The sequence below is a fragment of the Mirounga leonina genome, unplaced genomic scaffold (assembly GCF_011800145.1).
Source record: "Mirounga leonina isolate KUSES-001 unplaced genomic scaffold, KU_Mleo_1.0 Mir_201, whole genome shotgun sequence".
Taxonomy (NCBI): domain Eukaryota; kingdom Metazoa; phylum Chordata; class Mammalia; order Carnivora; family Phocidae; genus Mirounga; species Mirounga leonina.
This window is the reverse complement of record NW_023270504.1, coordinates 10862674-10870928: the sequence shown is the minus strand read 5'-3', so window position 1 is coordinate 10870928 and position 8255 is coordinate 10862674.

The window sequence follows — 8255 nt, the reverse complement described above, 5'->3', positions numbered from 1 at the left end:
TGGTACAAAAAAGAGGTAGATAAATTTATGTATAAAGTGGTGAGAGGGTATAGAAATTCTCTTCTGGTTGCTTCTACTTTTTTGTTGTTGTTTTCCATCTTGTATGTTTTTTGAAGACTATTTTCTAGCACAGTTTTAGGTTCACAGCAAAATCAAGAAGAAGGTACAGAGATACACCCCCTATTCTCACACTTGCATGGCCTCCCACATTATGAACACCCTCCGTCAGACGGGTACATTTGTTAGACTTGGTGAATGTACACCTGTTTCCTTCTGTTTTTATCAGTGGAATATGAAACAGGCTTCTGAACTGTGAGCAAGGAGGAGGAAGTCATATTGAAAGTTTTAGGTGTGAAATAGTCTCCTGGACAATACAAGAGTGAACTGAACAGAAAAATGACTAAGCAAACTTGATAGAATTGACAGTCACTATCAAAGGCTCATTTTCAGGGTCATAAATTCAACTGGAGGCTGGACAGTCTGGTTTGATGGTGATTGCCACATTCCATTCTTTGAAAGTAAGTCCATAGCAGGAGGAGAGTTAGAGTTTAACAAAGTTGGATTTTTTTTTTTTTTATTCTGTTCAATAAACGTTTACTGAATGCCTGTGACGTGCCAGCACTGTTCTAGCTTCTGGGGTCACAGCAGTGAACAGAACAGATTTTTTTTTTATTATGTTATGTTAATCACCATAATCATCATTAGTTTTTGATGTAGTGTTCCATGACTCATTGTTACCAGTTGTAAAAACCCAACTGAAGGGGGAAGGGAGAGAAGGAGGAGGGAAGGTGAGGGAAAGACAAGGAAGAAGAGGTTTATACAAGAGAATATGAACATGATGGATAATGATGGACCGTGCAATCTGCACTTAGTTTCAAGGGATATGATGACCAAAGGGAAGTTAGAGTGAAAAATTAATAGGGTCCGTGAATTAGAGGTACTGGTTTAGTAAAGAATTAAGGAATTAGAGAATGTAAAATGGAATTACAGTTGGTAACAGAGAGTATCATACTTAAAACCGAGAGGTTAGAAACTGTGCAGCTACCAGTGTTCACGCGGACAAGGTGAGATGATGGGAGTGGGTGGCTGGGATCGTGGAGAACAGGATTAGCAAAGGTGAGTAAGTCAATAATTAGAACTCTTTTTAAATGGATCATCCATTGACATATGGAAATCACAAAGGTAGAAAGAATCATGATCTCAAAATAGCCAGTAGAAGGAAAACTAGCCACCACTTTAGAAAACGAAAGGGGAAGCGTCATTGTTAAAACCAGAAGATTCATTTAGAGCGTGATGGAATGTGATGAAAGGTGATGGAAATATTCAGCGAAAGGCTGAGCATATAAGGTTTTGTTGTTTGTTTGTTTTTGTTTTTTAATCTAGGGTAGAACATAGACTTGTGGGGAAATGTTTGGGATGAGGGAGAAATAGGAGATGAGGTCAGAATTAGCATATGCAGAGCTTGTGAAGAAGTACAGTTTGCATGGCTAGCTCAAATTTACAAACTGTGTTTACAATCACAGATGTGGCTGGCCTTCCACACTTCATCCAACAGTTTGAAAACGTAAAACCACATGAGTACATAAAACATGATTTGCCATCAAAAAGGAACAATTTGAAAGTTTAACCATTTCATCTAATTTTGTGTTTGTGCAAGGAGACAAATCAGAACACCTGATTGTGTTGTGCGGTGAGATGCTGTATTCATTAGCATTATTTCCATTTCCTTTGAGTATAGCCAAGAGCTTTATTCCCACAAACAGAATACATAAGGACTGAGTATCTGTTTGCCAGTGGACCACTGGATGGGATGAAGACAGCTCATTCTTTATTCCACTTCGATCTCTGGCCTGTGTGATGGTACTGTCAACAAGGGGGTGACACAATGCCAAGTATCGTTGTGATTTTTATGACCTGGACATCTGTCTGGTATGTACTAGACTAGGACCACAAGTTCTATCACAGAGGCCATGGAAAAACTGCCAGATGGTAATGAATTTTAGCCACTGCTGACTTCAGCTGGATACAAACAAATGACCTAGGGGACCAGATTCCATATCTCACTTCCAATCCTTTCAAGCTTACCACTCCTTCCAAGATATGATTACAAAGGCAACATTAATGCAGAAATAAACTTAAAGCCATGGAGTAGCATTAATGTAAAAAATTTGGATAACATGGCAAAAATTAAACACTTTTAGACAGATACTGAGCCAAATAATAATTTTTTTTGCAACCTTTATACTTCTTTCCTTCATCTGAAAGGGCCAATAATGAGAATTTGCCACATTTGTTTTCCTGTTTTGTTAACCCCAAGATAGAAAAAGTTATTAGAATTATTGTCTCACTCACAACATTCACAGAATAATGTCTAATAAAATGACATTTTTTTTAACCAGGATTATAGCCAAAGGATAGTGTTTTTGCTCTGACAAATTTAATTTTCTAATAAACAGGGCATTTTGTATTTGTTTTGTTTTTGTTTCATTTTTGCTTTTCAAGTCTTCTACTGCCATCAAAGTCTCACTAACTTTGTTTCAAGTCTTACTAACTTTGTCATGTGTGCAATTACCTCAATAATATAGTAAATGGAAATGACTATTGAATTTTTTACAGGGTCTTATGATCATAATAATGAATCTTAATTTGGATGGTAGAAGAGATGAGACAGGGTTTATACTTAACATGAGCCTGTTTTGTTCATTCTAGTATGTGATCAGCTTTCTGTATTTTTTGCTCTTTCTCCCAAAAATGAGAAGAGAAAAATACTAACTCACGGTCATGATTAGCTGGTGTCCAGCTAATTAGTTTTAGCTAATTAGTTGGTGAGCTGAATGTTACCATAATGGTAACTTTTTAATCTCTGAACTCCCATTCTGTATATAAATCCATATGGCAAATTGCACAGGCTCTTAGTAGGAACTGTGCAGAAAGGATATGGTAGACAAAGTATAAAAAGACCCACTTTTTAGGCACTCCCTTTAACATACTGTACAAATATGAGGACCCGATGTCCCTTCTTCCACACATTGAATTAGGCCACAATGGAAAATCTCTTTCCTGACAAATTATGGAGGGCCTACGGTAAGCACGTCTTTCTTAGTGTTCAGGCATCAGAAGTTTTTTTTTGTTTTTTTTTTTAAAGATTTTATTTATTTGACAGAGAGACACAGCGAGAGAGGGAACACAAGCCAGGGGAGTGGAAGAGGGAGAAGCAGGCTTCCCGCCGAGCAGGGAGCCCAATGTGGGGCTCGATCCCAGGACCCTGGGATCATGGCCTGAGCGGAAGGCAGACGCCTAACAGACTGAGCCACTTAGGCACCCCCAGGCATCAGAAGTTTTAATGAAGGCTCAGCTTGAAACGTTTTTGGAACCTCTATATTTTTAGAGGTAATATAAAGAAGGAAGATAAACAAAATGATAATCAAGTCTAAAATAAATGGAAATCTGGGAAAAATTAGCTTAGAAAACATAGTTGCACAATTACCTGGATACACTCTTTGAATCAAGGATATAATATGTCTTATGATGAGATACCCCATCTTATCTTTCCTCCTGAATTATAAATGCCTAGAAGGAAAAAAGCATGTCTCATCTATCTTTGTATTTTCCATGGGCCTTCTATGCAACATATGCTCAATAAATATTTGTTAAGTAATTGAATCCCTATGAAAGTTATCTTCAAAAACAGTACAGTTATAACCAGAAGCTTATTTTTTTTTTAACTAGAAAAGGGATGTAGGAAATCAACCAATTTATGAAAAATCATTAAGTATTAATTGGAAATTGCTTAACTACTCACAAGTCGGAATATGCTTGGGGAAGCCAAAAAAAAAAAAATTAAAAGGAGAGTCCCTAGGGGTGTCCTACCCTGCCCTCTGTTCAGTAGCAGGGCCTTGCTGATCAGGTTGTCACTCAATAAAAGTGCTTGGGATTTAAGTTCCTATCCAGGCTTTGCCCAACTTCAGCAATTTATAAGACTGACAGTGAAATAAATCATGTTAATCCTGGGGGGGTGGAAAGGGATAGTCTATAAAACTTGAAGAGCTAATAATCTGGGAAGATAAATAAGGATTATATAGAAGAAATAAAATAAATACGAACCAGGGCGCCTGGGTGGCTCAGTTGGTTAAGCGACTGCCTTCGGCTCAGGTCATGATCCTGGAGTCCCTGGATCGAGTCCCGCATCGGGCTCCCTGCTCGGCGGGGAGTCTGCTTCTCCCTCTGACCCTCCCCCCTCTCATGTGCTCTCTCTCATTCTCTCTCTCTCAAATAAATAAATAAAATCTTAAAAAAAAAAGAGAGAGGGGCGCCTGGGTGGCTCAGTTGTTTAAGCGACTGCCTTCGGCTCAGGTCATGATCCTGGAGTCCCGGGATGGAGGCCCAAATCGGGCTCCCAGCTCAGCAGGGAGTCTACTTCTCCCTCTGACCCTCTCCCCTCTCATGCTTTCTCTCTCTCTCTCAAATAAATAAATAAAATCTTAAAAAAATAAAGATTTTGGGTGCCTGGGTGGCTCAGTTGGTTGGGCGACTGCCTTCGGCTCAGGTCACGATCCTGGAGTCCCGGGATTGAGTCCCGCATCGGGCTCCCTGCTCGGCGGGGAGCCTGCTTCTCCCTCCGACCCTCCCCCCTCTCATGTGCTCTCTCTCTCTCTCAAATAAATAAATAAAATCTTTAAAAAATAAATAAATAAATAGATACGAACCATTATTCAAGGGAATGCAAAGTGGAGGGGCGTGAACTCAAGATCACTAAAGACATTGCTTATCAAAATTATTGGGGGCTCCAAATCTTTCTCTTTTTTGTATTTTAAAAATTTATTAGAGATATAGTTGACAGACAATGTCATATTAATTTCAAGCGTACAATCTATTGATTTAACAATTCTACACATAATTTAATGTTGACCAAGATAAGTGTGGTTACCATTTATCATCATACAATATGATATTGACTTTATTCCCATGTGGTACTTTTCATCTCCATGGCTTATTTGTTTTATAACTGGAAGTTTGTACTTCTTAATCCCCTTCATCAATTTCTCCCATTCCCTCACTCTCCTCTCTGGCATCCACCAATTTATTCTCTGTATTTAAGCATTTGCTTGTTTTTGTTTGTTCATTTGTTTTGTTTTTTAGATTCCACATACAAGTGGAATCATATGACGTTTGTCTTTGTCTGACTTATTTTACCTAGCATAATGCTCCCTAGGTCCATCCATGTTGTCAGAAATGGCATTATTTCTTTTTCATGTCTGAGTAATATCCCTAATTAGGCCACAATGGAAATAGTGTGTGTGTGTGTGTGTGTGTGTGTGTTTAGCACATCATTATCCATTGGTCTATTGAAGGACATTTGGGTTGCTTCCATATCTTGACTATTGTAAATAATGCTACAATAAACACAGGGGTGCATATATCTTTTTCAATTAATGTTTTCATTTTCTTTGGGTAAATTCTCAGTAGTGGAATTACTGGATTATATAGTATTTAATTTTTTGAGGAACCCCCATACTGTTTTCCACAGTGGTTGCACCAATTTATATTCCCACCAACAGAGCATGAGCGTGCCCTTTTCTCTACATCCTTGCCAATGTTTGTTACTTCTTGTCTTTTGGAAACTAGCCATTTTGACCAGTGTGAGGCAATATCTCATTGTGCTTTTGATCTACACTTCCCTCATTAGTGATGTTGAGCATCCTTTTACATATCTGTTGGCTATCCAAATGTACTCTTTAGAAAAAATGTACTATATGCTGGCTAATTGACCATAATAACAAAAAAAATTTAAAAAGTTAAAAAAAAATGTCTATTCAAGTTGTCTGACCCTTTTTTAAATCAGATTGTTTGGTTTTTTGGTGTTGAGTTGTATAAATGCTTTACATATTTTTGATATTAACCTCTTATCAGATATATCATTTGCAAATATCTTCTCCCATTCAGTGGGTTACATTTTCATTTTATTGATGGTTTCCTTCTCTGTGCAAAGGCTTTTTATTTTGGTATAGCCCAATAGTTTATTTTTGCTTCTGTTTCCTTTGCCTGAAGAGACATATCCATAAATATGTTGCTAAGGCTGATATCCAAGAAAACTGCCTATGTTTTCTATTAGGAATTTTATGGTTTGAGGTCTGACATTTAGGTCTATAATCCATTTTGAGTTTATTTTTTATGTATGATGTAAGAAAGTGGTCTAGTTTCATTGTTTTGCATGTAGCTGTCCAGTTTTCCCAGCAACATTTTGAAATGACTGCCAAAGAACTTTTTTTAATGTATGTCTATTGATATTTGCCATATTAAAAGTTAAAAAATTTAAAGAATTCATTAATTTGGTTTTTTTTTAAAGATTTTATTTATTTATTTGAGAGAGTGAGCTAGAGAGAGAGCACAAGCCAGGGGGAGGAGCAGAGGGAGAGGGAGAGGCAAACTCCCCACTGAGCAAGTAGCCCAACATAGGCTCAATCCCAGGACTCTGGGATCATGACCTGAGCCCAAGGCAGATGCTTAACTGATTGAGCCACCCAGGTACCCCATTAATTCATTTTGAAAATAGCAATAAATTCATTGAGACCTCAAGGTCACTGGTCCACTCTTTAGGAATCTCTGACCTAGGGAGTCTGAGGCAAGAGAAAGAGTGATAAGCCTGGAAGAGCAGGAGAAAGTTTAATGAGATATTTCTTGAAGTATCTATATTGGGAAAAAGTAAAAGTTTATAGACTTGGATTTGAGACTTCATGAGTCACTTAAACCTTTCTGTATTTCAATTTCATTATCTGCATTGTCCAAGGTTGCTATGAGAATGTAATGCATATATATATATATATATACACATATATATATATGCTTTGTAAAATATAAAGCTTTTTTACCAGCTATTATTTTTGTTTAGTAGGACCCTGAATTGGGATTCAAAGGATGGATAATTAGCATGCAGATGTCTAGATCAGAGAGAATGGAAATGTTCCATTTTAATGCTATATCCAATGATTCACTTTGGTTTTCATTGCACTTGCCCTACTGAAATATTTGACTCTTGTTATCAGTCTCTCTTCCTTTAAATACTTTCTTTATCAATCAGGACATTGCTCTCTGTTTTCTTACCTGGCCACTCTTTTCTGGTCATCTTTGCTGGTTACTCTTCTCCTCTCTGAGCAATGATCTTTGGAGTTCCCCAGGATACAAGCCTTGTCCCACTCACTGCTCTATCTCCACTACTCCCTAAACAACCTCATCCCATCTCATGCCCTTAAATAGCATCCCTATGCTAATGAACCCCTAAACTGGAATAACCAGCTGCCTATTTTACATATCTACCTAAAGGCCTGTAAGAATTTCATACTTCATGTCTAAAAGCAAACCCCACATCTGCCTTCTGATCAATCTCCTATTACTGTTGACTCTTGAACAGCACCAGTTACAACTGCTAGATCCACTTTGGATTTTTGTCAATAAGTACAGTATTGTTAATGCATTTTCTCTCCCTTATGATTTTCTTAATAACATTTTCTTTTCTGTACAGCATGTAATACATAGAACATACAAAATATGCATTAATCAACTATTATGTTATCCGTAAGGCTTCCAATCTACAGGAGGCTATTAGTAGTTATGTTTGGGGGGAGTCAAAAGTTACACTTGGAATTTCAATTGTGTGGGGGAGGAGGGTCAGCACCCCAACCACCATGTTGTTCAAGAGTCAATTGTTCTTGTTCTCTTCCTGTTCTGACTTATATGATTCCTCGACCTTCCAGCACACCACACAGGCTCCTTTTTATAGCTCTTCTCTCCACCTACAGCGCTCTCCCTCTAAATGCACCAGTGGCCCTTCCTATTTAATCTTTGCTTTGATGTTACTTTCTCAGTCAAACCTGTTTAAAAATTGCAAACTTATTAAAATTTCCAACTCTCTGCCCCCCACTCTTTCCTGGCACTCTCTATTCTACCTATTCTCTATATCTTTATATTAGAACATGTATTACAGGGACACCTGGGTGGCTTAGTTGTTAAGTGTCTGCCTTTGGCTCAGGTCATGGGATTGAGCCCCATGTCAGGCTCCCTGCCCAGTGGGAAGCCTGATTCTTCGTCTCCAAGTCCCCCTGCTTGTGTTCCCTCTCTCGCTGTGTCCCTCTCTGTCAAATAAATAAATAAAATCTTTATTAAAAAAAACATGTATTACATACAGAAAGATTATGTAATTATTCATTTGGGTTGTTTCCTTCCCTTGAGTGCCAATTTTGTTTATTTTCTTTCTATGG